The sequence below is a fragment of the Chelonoidis abingdonii genome, chromosome 3, assembly GCF_003597395.2.
Source record: "Chelonoidis abingdonii isolate Lonesome George chromosome 3, CheloAbing_2.0, whole genome shotgun sequence".
In the NCBI taxonomy this organism is placed as follows: Eukaryota; Metazoa; Chordata; order Testudines; family Testudinidae; genus Chelonoidis; species Chelonoidis abingdonii.
The window spans coordinates 146,269,423-146,286,149 of NC_133771.1; the positions used below are offsets into that span (position 1 = coordinate 146,269,423).

General features: G+C 41.0%; 1 protein-coding gene across 1 annotated transcript in view; it reads right to left on the reverse strand.

The window, feature by feature from the left end:
* Positions 1–14,069, reverse strand: part of AKT3 (AKT serine/threonine kinase 3) — a 297,009-nt gene extending 282,940 nt beyond the window's left edge. Inside the window, exon 1 of the mRNA XM_032801103.2 lies at positions 14,021–14,069. The gene's annotated coding sequence lies outside the window, so the exon portion shown is untranslated. The remainder of the gene's footprint in view (positions 1–14,020) is intronic.
* Positions 14,070–16,727: the final 2,658 nt, after the last annotated feature.

The following is a 16,727-nucleotide window of genomic DNA, read 5'->3' on the forward strand; positions in this document are numbered from 1 at the left end:
AGAGGCAGAAGCAAAGTCGACAGGGGAGCCGCAGCAATCGACCCCGCATTGTGAGGACGCAAGGTAAGTCAAACTAAGATATGTCAACTTATGCAACTTCAGCTACAAGAACAGCGTAGCTGAGTCAACATATCTTAGGTCGATCCTCACCCCCAGCGTAGACCAGGCCACAAAAACATAAGCTCCTACCCTCACACAATTTTGAGCAGAGACACAGAGATTCAAGGCGAGACTCACAAAAGGGACATAGACATTACAATGTGAACCTAATTTTAGGCACTCTACTGCATAATAGAATCCACAGCCCACTGCTAGGCACCCAGGCTCCCTGCACAATGAACAGTGAGATAGACACTTAAGAATGGGATCCACAAAAGCCAGCAAGTTGAGCAGGGAGCCTCACAACCTAACCGAAAGGAAATGTCACCTAATCCCCATCCCTCAAAGGGAGCCAAGTGATGGACCAAAGTGAGGTGCCTCCCTCTGCTCAAGATTCACGCCTGTGAACTCTCTGTTGAAGTTAGGTGCCTATGCCCTTTCTCACAAATGAACAATAAAAACGGTGGTGGTGCTTCCCTTTATAAACTTCAGCCTAGTGATTACAGCATCAAGCAGGATGTAGGGGAGACAGATTAAATCCTCCCCCTGCCTGATTTAGAGCAGGAATTTTAACCCACACCTTTCAGGAGAATGCCCTGATTCTGAGGAACATCTCTTACAATCTCTCCTGTTGAAGCAGTTGCAGTTTGTATAGATAAATATTTATCTGACCAGATAAGAGTGAGAATGAAGCCAGGAATTGTACAAAATTGATAAGAGAAACAATCTATGGCCAACAGAGATTAGGACAATAAGAAGTTTTGGTTATGAGATTTTTTTAAAATGTATAATAGGCACAAAAAGGATCCTAACACAGATACTGATCCATTACTAAGTGAAAATGGTAGAACTGTCAATACTAATACGGAAGAGATGCAAGTGTTCAATAAATATTTCTGTTCTGTATTTGAGGGGGGGAAAGATGACTTAATTATATCCGATGATGAAAAACATTTTCTATTCCAATAGCAACTCAGGAGAAGGTCAAACAGCAGAAATAAGCAGGTCAGGATAACATGCATCCAAGAGTTTTTACAGAGTTGGCCAAGAAGCTTGCTGGAAGATTAATCATAGAAATGTAGGCCTAGAAGGGATCTTGAAAGGTCAACCAGCCCATCCCCCCATGCCGAGGCAGGACCAAGTATCTCTAGATCAGTGGTCCCCAACCTTTTCCGTGGAGCGGGCACCGGATGACTAGCTGCCAAGGACCGTGGCCACCGGACAAGCAGCTGCCAAAATGCCGCCATGACGCGGTAACATCAAGAGGCATCACCGGCAAAATGCCACTGTGAAGGAGCGTCATCAAGAGGCGTCACTGCCGAAATGCCGCCGAACGTCAGCAGGATTTTGGCAGTAGCGCTTCTTGACGTTGCCACTTCTCAATGGCATTTCGGCGGCTGCTTGTCCGGCAGCCAGTAGGCGGGTGCATATGGATGCCCTGGTGGGTGCCATGGTGCCCACAAGCACCGCATTGGGGACCCCTGCTCTAGACCATCCCTGACAGGTGTCTAATCTGTTGTTAAGAACCTCCACTGATAGGTTACAAAGGCAAAGTGGTGGAATTCCTATTCCACCACTTAACTACCCTGTTAGTTGGAAAGTTCTTCTCAATATCCAACCTAAATCTCCCTTACTTCAGATTAAACCAATTACTTCTTGTCCTATCTTCAGTGAACACGGAGAATGACTTATCAACAAGATAGTGATCAATGTATCTGGAGACTTATCAGGTCTCCCCTTCGATCTTCTTTTCTCAAGACTAAACACAGATTTTTAAAATACTGGGTTTCTTCAGGAGTCAGGTTTTCTAAATATTTTATCATTTGTGTTGCTCTCTTCTGGACTCTCTCCAATTTGCCTCATATTTGTTAAAATGTGGTGCCCAAATCTGGACACAATAGTGCACCTGGGAGCTCACCAGTGGCTCCATGCTAGCTGTGGCCTCAGCACCAACGCACATTGAGACTATGCTGCTGGGGGGAACTGAGGCAGAAGTATAGGAAGCGCTCTCAAAACATAGAGATATTGAGTTCCCCTACTTTCCCTTCACATAGCACTAATCTAACACAGCCCTCTAAACCAGTAAGACAATTGCAAACTAAAGATTAGATTCAGCAGTACGCTTCCGTTGCGCTGTTCTTCTCTGATGATGCAAAATATCTGTAAAGCCAGCTAATCCGGCTGCTATGATCTGACTGCTCTGGTTATTTTGTTGTTTAAAGGCTTAAAAACCTTTAGTCTTTTTTTTTTTTTTTATTTAAGGTTTATACTACATATTTTCCCATCTTTAGAAATATTGCATTGTAGCATGGAGTTTCTAGTTTAGTGTTTGTACATGATCTTTTTAATTATTTTTTAAAACTAAAAAAATTCACACACGAAAACTATGCTAATATTGAGTTAAGGTTGAGAACACTTATAAGTAATACCAGTGTAAAAAATAATATAAAGATGTACTGATTATTCCAAAACCAAGTAATACAAATCCACGAAATTCAGAGCTTAGCTTACAATTAAAAGAAATCCTAACATGTTAAGGTAAGAAATGAACCATTAAGCAACTTAGACAACCTTAACTCTGGCCTGCAGTTATATCATTAAGAGAAAAAAACATGAAAAAAATCTAACACATCTGTAAAATCTTAATTGGCACCACAAAATGCTCAAATATTACATGTGATTTGGGGAATACATTTTAAAAAATACTGTTTAATGTGCTCATAAATAAGTATTCAATGTCATTAAAAATTAAAGAAATCATCAGTTACTAAGCTCAAATAATTATGAACAATTTTTTTTTTCAATTCAAACTCTATAGTAACTAAAGTATAGCAGCAAAACCCTGCAAATCTAGAAAGGTGATGGTACCTCCTATAGAAATGGAGACAAATAGGAAAGGAACTAAGGCTCCAGAGCCAGGCAGCCTCGCTATTGTAATGAATGTGGCCCTGTAATAATTGCCTTGTTTATATGAGTTTAATGATGCCCTCAAAATCTCCAAATTCTTCTATCATTCAACTAACCCAGAATGAGAGAGATACCAAAACCAGACAAAGGTCCATACCTATATCTTCTTCATATTAAAAAATATTTAATTATAAGTTGCATGCGTCCACTATCATTTAGAATTCTAATCAAAACAACTAGAGATGTTGTCCATCTTAATTAGCTAGGACAAGAAAGGCCATGATGCAGGGTACATGGTGGCACAGGATGTAGCTATTTAATTTAGTATACATGTCTTATGAAAGCGACTGAAATGATACAATACAAGTGCTCTCAGGCAGTGGTCTCCAAACTTTTTTGATCGTGCACTCCATCAGTAAAAAAATTTTGAGCATGCACCCCCTTTTCCCAGCCAAACTGTCAAGGGAGGGGGTGAAAAAAGCAGTGCTGCTCCAGTGCTGTTCCTTCTGTTGTGCACCCCGAAGGATCCTCTTGCGCACCCCCATACACATCCCACTTTGGAGACCACTGCTCTAAGGAATCAGATGCAAGGCTCTGTCCTGCCCTCACTTGGACAGAACAGCCAATAGCCCACTGGGTAAGGCACTTACCTGGGAGATGGAGGAACCAAGTTCGAGCCCCTACTCCAATGATTATTTGTACAGGGTAAATTTGAACCTGGGTCTCCCACCCAGGCTACATCTCATAAGAGATGGGGAAGAAGGGCACCACCACCCGTTCCACAAGTTGTTTGGGGGGAGGGACAGCTCACTGGTTTGAGCATTGGCCTGCTAAACTCAGGCCTGTGAGTGAGTTCAATCCTTGAGGGGCCCACTTAGGTATCTGGAGCAAAATCAGTACTTGGTCCTGCTAGTGAAGACAGGGGCTGGACTCAATGTCCTTTAGAGGTCCCTTCCAGTTCTACGAGACAGGTATACCTCCATATATTTTTATATTAAAGCATAGAACTGAGTGGATAAGATCTTTAAAAAAAAAAAAAAAAAAGTAAAAGTAATCTAGAACTTTGCTTGTAACTAAACATTTGCAGAATAGATTACATCTTTCATTGTGATCTGTACAGTCCCCATGAGGTTAAATGGTTTAAACACCACCATTACTCAACAAAAGGGACCAGGAAGAGGGGTATTACCGATTAATTCATTTCTGAAGCAAATAAAAAATTGATTACACAGGACAAAGGTAATATGAGTAATATAAGCTAGCACATATCACTGTAAAATACCGATCTTTTAGTATGTGTAACTTAAGACACTTAAATTAATCTTTAAATTCCTTCCCATTAGTCTTCTATCCTCTGTAGTTTATAAAATTAACCTAACAAATTTATACTCTTTTGTAATAAGCATCATACATATTTTTATTTTCATTTAAAATTTGCAGCAAAAGTCATAAAATATTTCAGAATATTGGTATTAATCTATTTTTTAAAAGCTTTATCTCGTGGTTAAAAAAAGGATTTACTTGAAGCTATGTGGTGCATGGAAAGACAGCAGTGTCTCCCTCTTATGCTGGGGAAAGAGGTACACTGAGAAAGATAAATGGGTTATTGTGATTCCCGGATTGCTCCAAATGTACCCACATGTATGATGCATGTCTCGCATTAACAAAAAATAATTCTAGCGTCATTAAATTTATTTTCAAAAATAAACTAAGAAACGCTTCAAGAATGCGGCAATTAAGAAAATATGTAAATGTAATATTAGCAAAATATACTCTACATGAATGCTCTTTTTTATTTAGATTTTGTTTGAAAAAATTTTACTGGTAACTATAAATCTGCATTTCTGGTCCATATTAATAATGGAAAAAACAAGTTGTTCCTACTGACTGATTAACACACAGGGCTATAGCTAAAGTAATTTTAACTGACCAACTCTGTTCTTATTTACCAAAGAAACAAAAAACTCATTACATACATGAAGACATGGAAATCTTTAAAAATTAGTGGATCCTTCTACCAGCTTTTAAGAATCTTAAGAATGTCTCTTTTACCTTCTCTTTTCCCAGGTGAAATAGCTTTAACATGCCTCCATTTTTTCAAGTTATTCCCCCTCTCAATACAATGTCAAACATTTATTGACAAATACTATTTTAAATTTTAAACTGCCAGTTTACCAAAAAAAATACAAAATAAAACAGAGTCTTGGAAATGCAACAGAGGGAAAACATTAAGTAGTTTCTCTTTTTAACTGAAACTAAACAAATATCCTTAAATTAACAACATTTAAAACTAGATGTCAAAGAAGAAAAGGCACCAGGAGATTAAACCTAGTAGTGGTATTAGGTTTATTTAAATAAAGTGAGTCATTTCATTCATTTTACTAGCGATAAGGATCAGAACAATGCTCAGCATTCTCTACTGAGAATTTTAAATTGCATGTAATATAGTTAGCCTATTATAAATTAAAATTGGAACACCAATTTGTAATTTTTATTACAGATAAAGTTTTGTTTTAAAAAAGGCCTAGTAACAATTCATAATAGCAAAGCAAAATAAATTTTAAGGCAAAGATTTAGCATTTTCAAGATTGGATGCCTAAAATCAGGAATCTAAATCCATATTTAGGTACTTAAGGGGACTGATTTTAAATGCATCCAGAAATTCCCATTAATCTGGATTTTAATAAGTTATCAAGCACACAAGAAGCACACTTGACCTCACCATTGCGCTTCACCCTTCTCTTCTCTCAAGCCCTCTGCTTGTATGCTGTCTACTTAGGCTCTGATCCTGCACACACGCATATGTAAACGTGTGTGTGGGTGTGTAATCCAACTAAACTCTCATACGAAAGTTCATATATGTGCATTTTACTTTTCTGGAACTTGATTATCTAACCAGACATAAAGAACCTACTACCCTGTTGCCACTATACAGATTAAAAAGTAAAATCCAAGGGTGTGTGAGCCATTATAAATAACAAAATTAAGTACAGGAAAATACTCAGATCAAATTTAATTTTTTTTCAAAATACTTTATTTCAGACTGAGAAGTACAATAAAACTTTCACCAAGAGATTACATTCTGCATTTTCAAAGTTGTATTTATTAATTTTGGGGATATGGGGCAATGACACTTTAAGTTATATTTCCAGAGTTGTATACTAACATAGAGGTCCCATCCCTCACAGCATCCAAAAATTGCCAGAACTTTAATTTGGTAACATTGAACCATGCTCTAACTTCTCAGCTAAATTCATCTAATAGATCCTATTTATTATACACTTCTTCAAAAATCGGGGATCCTTTTAAAGAGCTACACTCAACTGGGATATTTCCCAAGGATTTGGTGGATTCTCTAATCACTTGAAAGTCTCTAAATCAACACTGTATATCTTTCTAAAAAGTATGCTAGAGCTCAAATAAGTTAGGAGCTTGAGGGTAAGGATCTTTGGCTTGTGTTCCACAAGAGGTCAGATTTAAATGATCATCAGGGTCTCTTCTGGCCTTTAGATCTATTGATGTCCTTATACTCTATTAATTAACTGCTTTTTAATGGCATTTGTCTTAATTTTGGTTATACTTTTGTTTACAGATTTTAAATTTGTCCAACATTTAACCATCAACTCATTCTAATATTCATACTTTAACATCCAATTTTTCCCCTCAAAAACCAAAAAATTATATTAAAAAATTATACTTTTCAAAGAAAAAAGAATTAGAATTCAATAGACATTTTGCTTGTTGGTAAAGTGAAACTCTGCCTTCTCAAAAATTGATAGTCTATAGTGTTCAGAAATTAAGACTTTCAGTTTGAGGAATACTGAGTTATGGTATTAAACTACCTCTGAAAGGAAATTTGGCACTCTTATTCATTAAACATTCAACACCAACCGAAGTTAATGGAAAGACCTTCATTGATTTCAGTGGACCTGGATCAGGCGGTTTGCCTCAGTGCTACAAATAATGGCACATACAAGTAACTTCACCTACATGAGTACATAGTCCAATTAAAGTTAAAATATATAAAGTGTGTAAAATTATGCTGATACATGGGCCTACAGGACTGGGGCCTCAGTACATAAGAACAGCCATGCTGGGTCAGACCAAAGGTCCATCTAACCCAGTATCCTGTCTTCTGACAGTGGCCAATGCCAGGTGCCCCAAAGGGAATGAACAGAACAGGTAATAATCAAGCGATCCATCCCGTCGCTCATTCCCAGCTTCTGGTAAACAGAGGATAAGGACACCATCCCTGCCCAACCTAATAGCAATTGATAGACCTACTTTCCATGAACTTATCTAGCTCTTTTTTGAACCCTGCTATAGTCTTGGCCTTCACAATATCGGCTGGCAAAGAATTCCGCAGTTGACTGTGCGTTGTGTAAATACCTCCTTTTGTTTGTTTTAAACCTACTGCCTATTAATTTCATTTGGTGGCCCCTAGTTCTTGTGTTATGAGGAGTAAATAGCACTTCCTTATTTACTTTCTCTATACTAGTCATGCTTTTATACACCTCAATCATATCCCCACTGAGGCCTTGACTACACTGGCACTTTACAGAGCTGCAACTTTCTCGCTCAGGGGTGTGAAAAAACACACCCGAGCGCAGCAAGTTACAGCACTGCAAAGCGCCAGTGTGAGCACGGCTCCCACCACTGTAAACTAATCCCCACGGGGAGGTGGAGTACCTGTTGCGCTGGGAGACCTCTCTCCCAGCGCTGGTGCCGCGCCCACACTCGCACTTCAAAGCGCTGCTGTGGGAGCGCTCCCGCAGCAGCGCTGTATGGCTGCAAGTATAGCCATACCCTCAGTGTCTCTTTTCCAACATGAAAAGTCCCAGTCTTATTAAGTTCTCCTCATATGGAAAGCATTCCATACCCCTAATCATTTTTGTTGCCCTTTTCTGAACCCTTTCCAATTCCAATATATGTTTTTGAGATGGGGAGACCACAGCTGCATGCAGCATTCAAGATGTGAGCGTACCATGGATTTATGTAGAGGCAATATGATATTCTCTCTTTTATTATTTATCCCTTTCTTAATGATTCCCAACATTCTGTTTGCTTTTTTGACTGCTGCTGCATATTGAGTGTGTAAGTTTTCAAATTCCCATACTGCTCTGTAAATCTAGTTACTATGGTCACCAACTCAAAAAACATAGGACTGTTACTACTTGTTTTCAACCATAGTTTCTAACCTTGAACAGGTGCATGCGCAAGGGTTGGGAAGAAGCAGTGGCACAGGCCTCCTCTATGATCAGTAGGGGACCCAAGAACACCTATGGCCTTGGGGCTGCAGCAGGGAGCGCAGACCTTCGCCAGCCCTGGGAGAGAAGAGCTCACTCTCTCTCCCCACCGCAGCCCAGGAGCAGGAAGAGTTCTGTGACCCTCGCTGGGGACCAGGAACTGAAGGAGTTTGCTCTCCTCCTCCCCCAACAGTCCCAGGGCCAGAGAAGCTCTGCGTCCCCTACTGGGGCCCTGGTGCAGGTGGAGCTCACTTTCCCTGTTGCAGCCCCAGGGTGAGAGGAGTTCTGGACCCCCCCCGCCTGGGCCCTGGAGAAGCTCTCTGAAACCCACCCCCCCCCACCTTTTTCTACTATGGTATTTCCTTCTAACATGTAGTGTGCAAACTCAGTGAGGTTATACACATATCCCCATAATGTGTGGTTATGGATGTACGTGTGTCTATTTGATTTGCAGACGTTCCCCCCCGATAATGTTAAGGAGCTTGTATCCAAGGTGGATTAAAGGTACATTTTGTTGAAAGGGTGAATATACTGTTATTTATTTGCATATGATCTATGTGAGTGTGTTGATATGGTTTAATGTCTATAATGTGTTTGTTTAATGTGCCTTCTCAAAAGTGACAAAATATAAATCCCTGAGCACGCCCCTGAAGATCAGTACCTGATCATTAAAATAAAAGGGGATACATGAAAAATAAATAAGGGGGACTTTACATAAATAAAATGAACAACTATCTATTCTAAACAGAAAAGTGTGTTAATGATACTAAGAAATTGAAAAGAAATTGAGCCTATACAAATTTTGAGTATCTTAAGTGCTCAAACTAGCAGAGGCAGATTTACAATGAAACACACAGTGCCCTGGCATGGGGCCCCCAGCCAAGCACCATCCAGCACCCCCTGTGGGGGGGGAAGGGGCCGCTGTGGGGGCAGAAAATGTGGAGAAGAGCAGGGAGGGAGCCGTGTAAGAGTGTGCTGGAGGCGTAGTGTGCAGCGCATTTTCCCAGCCGGTGAGTCAGGCTGGTGAGTCCCAGGACTCCTGATGCAGGCTGGCGCTGGCAGCCCTGTGTGCCACAGCAGGCAGGCAAGGGGAAGGCTGGGGGCATGCTATAGGGAAGCCGTGCATGCGTGCTCCCCTGGTGGGACGTCCGTCTGTGCCTGTCCTGCTGCCCTGCTCCTCTGGACACCAGGCAGAGCAGGTGAAGTCCCTGGCGTGCACTGCTGCTGGCAGCCCCCTGGAAAAAAGCCAAGGGAAGGGAGTGGCAGGCCAGGGGATCTCAGTTCTCACATGCTGCCGCCGCCACCACAGCTCCCTTTGGCAGCGGCAAGGACGCATCCACCAGCCAGCCAGGTAAGGTAACCCAGCGGCTGCAACTGGGACTGCCTCAGCCTCGATCTCCCCCGTGCAGTATCCCCCACCTCCAACCCACACACACACACATCCGGCCCATGTCCCCAGCCCTCACTCCTGCACCCCCCAATCTCCACCCCAGCCCTGAGCACCAAACGGGAGCTCCTGCACTTTCCCACCCCCACCTGCACCCCTCGCACCAAACAGAAGCTGCCCCAGGTAAGCGCTTGACACCCCAACCCCCTGCCCCAGCCCTGAGCCCTTCCCACACCCGAACTCATGGCCAGAACCCACACCTCAACTTTTTTTTTTTTTTTTTTTTAATAAAGCACTCTTATCTAAAGCACTTTACAATAGTTTGCTAACGGCACAAACAACATTTGGAAAGATCATTAAGTGGTCTGCCGAGACCCTTAGCAATTTTCACATGTTCTGTGAAAAAAAAAAGTTGACTACAAAAACAATCAAGATCCCTCACTTTATTTTCATTTACTTCCTATTACTTATAATATAGGCAGAGGATGAAGAATAAAAGAATGTAGTACAGGGATAAGGGAGATAAGAAACAATATTCTTTTTCTTGGCTGGGTCTTGAGGGGCCCCCCCAAAGTGAAGCTGAGCACAGGGCCCCACTAACTCTAAATCCGTCACTGGAATCTGGTATACTCTTTTCTCACTCTAATTTCTTTTTAACAATATCCAACTATTCTTAAGATTTTTAACTTCTCCTCAGCTTTGTAGTGCACCTACTAATTATTAACTACAAGGACTGATGAATTTGCTCAACACACCTGCTTGAAATCCATTTCCATACCTCAAAAATTCAACTATAGTGAAAATACCAAAATTGAGTCTATGAGGTCCATGAAATCAGGCTGTCATGCTGAGTCAGTATGCTGTCATAATTATGTAGTATTTTTGTTTTCTTTTCTGTTATATATTTAGGGTTTGCTCAAGTTTAAACTACTCTCATACACTTTCTCTTCAGAATAAACAGATTCCTTTAGTCACCTCCTTAAAACTGTTCCACAGAATGCAGTAAGCCAGCACTTAAAGGAGGTTTCCACAGTATAAGAAGTTATAACATTCTGCCTGCAGTTTTCTGTTTTCTTGCTTTCATTAGATTTTGACACCTAAAACAACTTCCCCCCCACCTAACTTATCTTTTTGCCTATTACTTTAAGTGCAGTCCCAATCTTCATGTATCACATCAATCTGTTACAAAAGAAGTGACTGATATCAAAACTTTATCAATGAAAACTTGTGATGCTGTGAATGTTTTTAGTACAGATCAAAAGGAAAATGTGTTAGTTGAGACAAAAGTTTTGTTAAACACACTTCATAATTAGTGAGATTAGCTGAACAACATAAATCCCTTTTTTTATTTAAAATACATACTCTCCATGAATTAACACATTCTCCAGTGATAACAAAAAGTAATCCAAACATTTTAAAAGAATTGTAAACAGTAAACAAAATTAAGCCAGGAATGTTCCAAAATAAAACATAATGGAATATCTAAAACAATGAAGGGTATGTATATTTCACATGGAGATTTTAACTATATGAAATTTTAATATTTAAGACTGCTCAATCATTTTAGGAATCTCTACATGTTCTATTACTTCCCTTTACAAGTCGTCTTATAACAAAAACCAAAAACCCAATTGTTTTAGATAGAATGTTTAATTTAGTCTGAGGAAAAACTAATCCTGAGTTTTAATACACACTAACATGCTTACACTAACATCCTCAAAAGTGCAACTGCAGTATCATTCATTACACTTTCACAGAATATCAGCTAATTTAGAATCTATCTATACTAGAAACGGAAATATGTTTCAAGACTTTGTTACAACACAGTTCTCTTCCAACACAGTTACAGGATGTTTCCATTGTCCCACGTTTTTAGTGAGCTGCTTTGTTTTGGTTTTAAGTTTAGTAATAGTTTTTAGAAGCCTTGGATGATTGCAAGAGATGTTAGGTCTCTTCTGTATTGCAAAACAGAACTATACTTTAACTGTGTACTTTGGATTTGTATCACGGATGGGAACAGTCAAACTGGATTAAAGCAACCGATATTTTTGTTACGTTAATCATGGCACAAAGTAAACAAGGTTTCCAAGTTATTTTGGAATCATTGCATTAGTGTACTGGTATCATAACAATAGCTTCTAAAAATGAAACATTTTAAAAAGTTACTTAAAAACTATTTATAACGTTTATTGGGAACAAGAGGGATTATTAGCTATTTACCCATTTTAATCATTAAGACTTGTACCCAAGAAATGAGAGAGCCCTTTGCAAACTGTTTCCTGATACACGTTTTCTAGGCATTTTGAAGGCACTATTTGTCTGGGGATGGGGGCGTATTTTGTTTTGTTTTTTAAAAGTAACAACTACAGAAGCACTCAGTTTGAAATTGCGTTTGTAAATCAATATATAGTTTCTTATAAACCTGCTCACAGAAGCTTAAATTATAAACAGTTCAACTCCAGAGGCATTTTCATGTTCATCCTAATACAGTCCCTTTTCACAATAAAATTTGTTTCAGTTTCAAAAGCAATAAAACTTTTCTAGGAAGAACTAGAGTTTGTATCATAGTTCCAGTCCAAACAAAATAAATCAAAACCTGCTGAGAGACTACCAGCTTCCTACAGACAAAATGTAACAACTGCAACAAAACATTCCTGATTTCTTAATTTGGTTTTGTGTAAAACAAAAGTATATACTAAAACACTAAGATACTAACTTTCCATACAGCTATATAAAAGTTAGTAGAATCTACTCAAGGTAACATTAATACCAATCTAGTTATAACAAACAGAGATGAGCCAGCGAAGAAACCACCTACAACAAAAGATTATTACTAGTCTGTGTAAAAATCTGCAAATGTTATGCACTGACATGAGAGAGAGAGAATTTGGACTAACCAAATATATATATATACACACATACTTCTCAAAGAAAAACATTTAGCTCTGTCAAGTTTTCCTTTGAATCTTTTATTTGAATTTCCATGTTTGTCTCCTCCAACAAGCTTACACACACACATTCTATAATTAACAGCCCAATCCAATTAAAGATATTGGGGTCAATTTAAAACTCCCAGCAGGAAAACAAGACGACCAACAAACAGAATATCCTTAATGAATATACTTTCAAAAAATCAAAAGCAACTTTCTTCTTTTGTATGCACACTTTCTTACTTCAATCCTGACTGCCCTAAACTGTGTTATGTATGTGGAGCCCATACAAAAGTAAAATACAATGCATGTGGAGCTACACAAAGTAAAAAGCAAAGCCCTTGGTTTGTTAAAAAAAGTTTAGCTTGTTCATTTTTATGCTACTTTTTGTAGGCAGGTAAGAGGGTTTTTTTAATATATACAAAATATGCACCAACTATGGTTGCTAAATTCAAGCAGCTCTATAAACAAAGTTACAGTAAGTCAGAAGCAAGTACCTGAACAACAAACTGCTATAAGCAGTATCATATATCAATACTGGCTAACAGTTTAGGGGATATCTACATTTGAACTTTGACAATAAATGTCTTTGTCATAAGACATTTAACTAAAGTAGATCTTAGAAAGATTTATTTTTGCAGAATAAATTCAAATAGCCAATCAACTAGTAATTATATTTAGGAATGTTATGTTATCCAGAAGTGTTAAAACCATTTATCATCCACTTAGCTTTACATTTAAATTTTAAGATAACAGAAGTCTTGTTTTAAAACCACTCATTTTAATTAAGGTTAAAGGAAGAAAAATACTGTTAGAAGTGACGTAAAATGTCTGTTTATTGCCCAGAAGTAAACTGAGAATTGCAATTCACATATAGCAATTAAACACTCTATAAACCCCCTGTTTGTCACCACTAGTTACTTCATGACAATATAATCTAAATATATGATATGTCTGTGTTCCAAAAACTTTCATTCAAAAGCAATTAACCCTCAAATAGCCAAAGTTTCATATACCTATATACATTGCAGTTTGTATTGTCAGAATAAATTACACTTTGTTTACAGAAGCTAATAGCTAACCCTGCAGACAATAAACCCTCACATTACTAGGTCATACCTTTTTACTCAACCGTGCTGCCTATAATTCTATGCAAGTCCTTGAAACCACAACCGAGAGCAATGCACCAACAACCAACAGTTCACTTCAACATCAACTTTTGGATGTGCAAGACAGCCACCATAATGGCTGATCCAGCAGGACTGATGCGCAGGAGGAGGTTGGTTTGTTTACTTGCTTGCCAGAGCCGCCAGCAGCAGCAGCAGCACCGCTTGAGCAATGCAATGCCACGAACAGACCATCCTTCCACATTTCTATTCTTAGCACACGCGCAACTTCCAAGCTGATAAAAAATTTACTACTAACAACACAGACTTCTACGTTGCAATTACCTCAAATCCACTGCCAGGCGAGGTGGGGGGGGAGGACCAAGGAAGGCGACGGGGTGGGTCGTGGGGGGAGGGGTTTCGGCGTGGGAACTAGCCCCGTGCACCTCCCCCCGCCCCGCCATCACCTCGGCGATACAGTAACCTGCGGTGCCGGGACAAGCCGCCCCCGCCCGCGACAGCGTCCCCTGCCCGGCTCGGGGCGGCGGCCGGTCAGAGCCCCCCTGGGCCGGCGCCGCTGGAACCAGTCTTGGGGGTGTCTGGGGCTGTGGGGGAGGAGCTGGGCGCTGATGCAGCCTCCCCCCCACCCAGACAGGGACGGTCTGGCTAGGCCACAGGCGCCCCCTCCCCGCGGGCTGTCTGCGCGCCCGGCTGCGGCCCCGTCACCCCAGCTGCCCCCAGACCCGGCTGTTACCTGCGGCGGCGACGACGACGCTGCGGAGGGGGCGGCGGCGGCTTCGGGAGGGGGCTCCCGCTCCCCCTGCCCGTCCCCCCGCCGGGCTCGAGTCCCTCGCGGCCGGTGGTCTCCGCCGGGGGAGGGAGGCGGTCCGGCCCCGGCTCGGCTCTGGAGCGGCGTTCCCCGTATACAGGAAGGCGCTGGTCCGAGCGCGCCGCGCATCCGCGGGGTCAGGGCGGCGGCGGTCTCCCTCCCGGCTCGCTCGCCCCGGGGCCCCTGCTCGCGGCTCCGCCCGCCGCCTCCGCCGGGCTCGGTATTGACTTTCGGGAAAACTCCCGACGTCACTGGTTCCCCCCGAGTGTCTCCCCCTCCGTCCGCGGCGGCGGCGGCATCCCCCCGCTCTCGCGAGAAGCGCTGCGCTGGGGGGGTGGGGGTCTGCCAGACAGAGGGGGGAGGAGAAGGAGGGGGAGCCAGACAGAGCCGGGGGGTGACGGAGACAGCTCGCCCGACCCGGCCTGACAGACAGCCCGGAGAGGCTGGCTGAGGGGAAGGAAGGGCCAGAGGCCGGGAGGACTGAAGGGGAAGGGAGCTAGGCAGAGAGGGAGATGGAGGGGATGGAGAGAGGCAGGCGGAGGGAAGAGGGGTGGAAACTCATCCCCTGGGAAGGATTCTGGGACTGGAAGAAGTTCACTTAGGTTTCAATTTTCCATTTCAGGCATAAAGGCACGTGTGGCTAAGGTTACCCAGCCAGCAAGTGGTGAACGTTTCCTTAGTTTTTTGATTTGTTGTTTAGTTTTGTACCAACACGCCCTATGTAAAGATAATAACCATCCCCCTGCTGCTATCTCTACACTTTATGGTTAAGCCCTTTTGTTTTCAGATTTTTATTTTGTTTACAATTTCTCAGCTATTTGTTCAGGTTTATTACAGAAATTTTGAAAAAAATAATTAACCTCACACTTTTCTGGGTAAATATCAAGGTAACTATCCCTCTCTTCTCCTGATCTTGTTTTTGCTTTTTAAACTTTGAAAATAAAGTTTTGTTTATTTTCCTTATGTTCTGAACGGAAATCAGATAGTTTTTCATTTTCAACCCATTTTAGCCTGAAAAATAATTCACCAATCTTTATCTGCTTTGATGTACAGATAGTTATCAGCATATCTGTAAAGCTGATAATGTGTGTGTGTAGTGGGTGTGGGACTGACAATAGTAATACACCAGTGCTCAAGTCATTCCATTACTTTTGCCTTTGCTCCCCGCTCCTGTGAAGGAAATAGCAACTCAGTAAGAGGTTATGGAGCTGCCATCTCTCCTTCTGGAGCAGGCCTAGAAGTGGAAGAGATGGAAGAAGCAGAGTGAGGAGGTGGCACCCTCATCTCCATCTCTTCTGCTTCAGGGCCCACTCCAGAAGAAGAGGTGGTGGCCCAGTAACCTAGATGGCCCAGATTATCAAACTGCCCTCTTGCCTGCCAGATCTGGGGAGTTCTGGCATTTCTAAAATTCAGGTGAAAACCAAATAATAGCTTCTGTAAAACCAGCTAGTTAAAAAAAAATGGTAAAAACTGAAAACAAAGGGCCTTTGATAGGGTATAGTAACTGTTCCCTGTACTACCACCCCTCTGAGTTAGAATGTGAGCTCTTTGGGACAGGGACTTTGTTTATGATCTGTAAAATACAGAGTACATTTATATCCCTCTTTAATAGCAGCTGTACTTTTTCCAGTGGTGTTATTTGCCTGTTTTCTCTCTATATTGTAATTTAAAAGAAAACTCTTCTATAAAAATTGTGTGGTTTATACCGCACAAGAGCTATCTAATCTGGACATGTTTTCAGTTTTATTTCATTTTCTTTAAACACTTGTCTTCCCCTGAAAACTGATAGCACAGTTGGCTCTGTACAGACTTAGAAGAATGGAGCAGTAACACCACAAGGGAAAATGTTAAAACTCACTCTAGTTGAGGTATCTATGGAACATCTCAAATCTGTACCTTTTAAACCAATAATTTTTAGCTCCTTGCTTAATTTCTCCAGTGTTCACATATATTTTATCCTCATAGATGTCTAAGAAAGATCAAGAATTTTTTCCACTTAAAGTTCTCCTTGATTGTTGACTGAAAAAACACTAAACTTTTGCTTCTCAGATCTTGATCCTGCAATACTAACTTGAACGTGTGATTTTTATGTATCTAGTCCCATTGACTAAAAGACTATATGTTAGCAGACTGCTGCTTCATTAAAATACATTTTGTGGCAATATACTGCTATCTTTTGGTTTTTATCAGTTTAGTGTTTTGCATAATATGTACGCAGTCTTA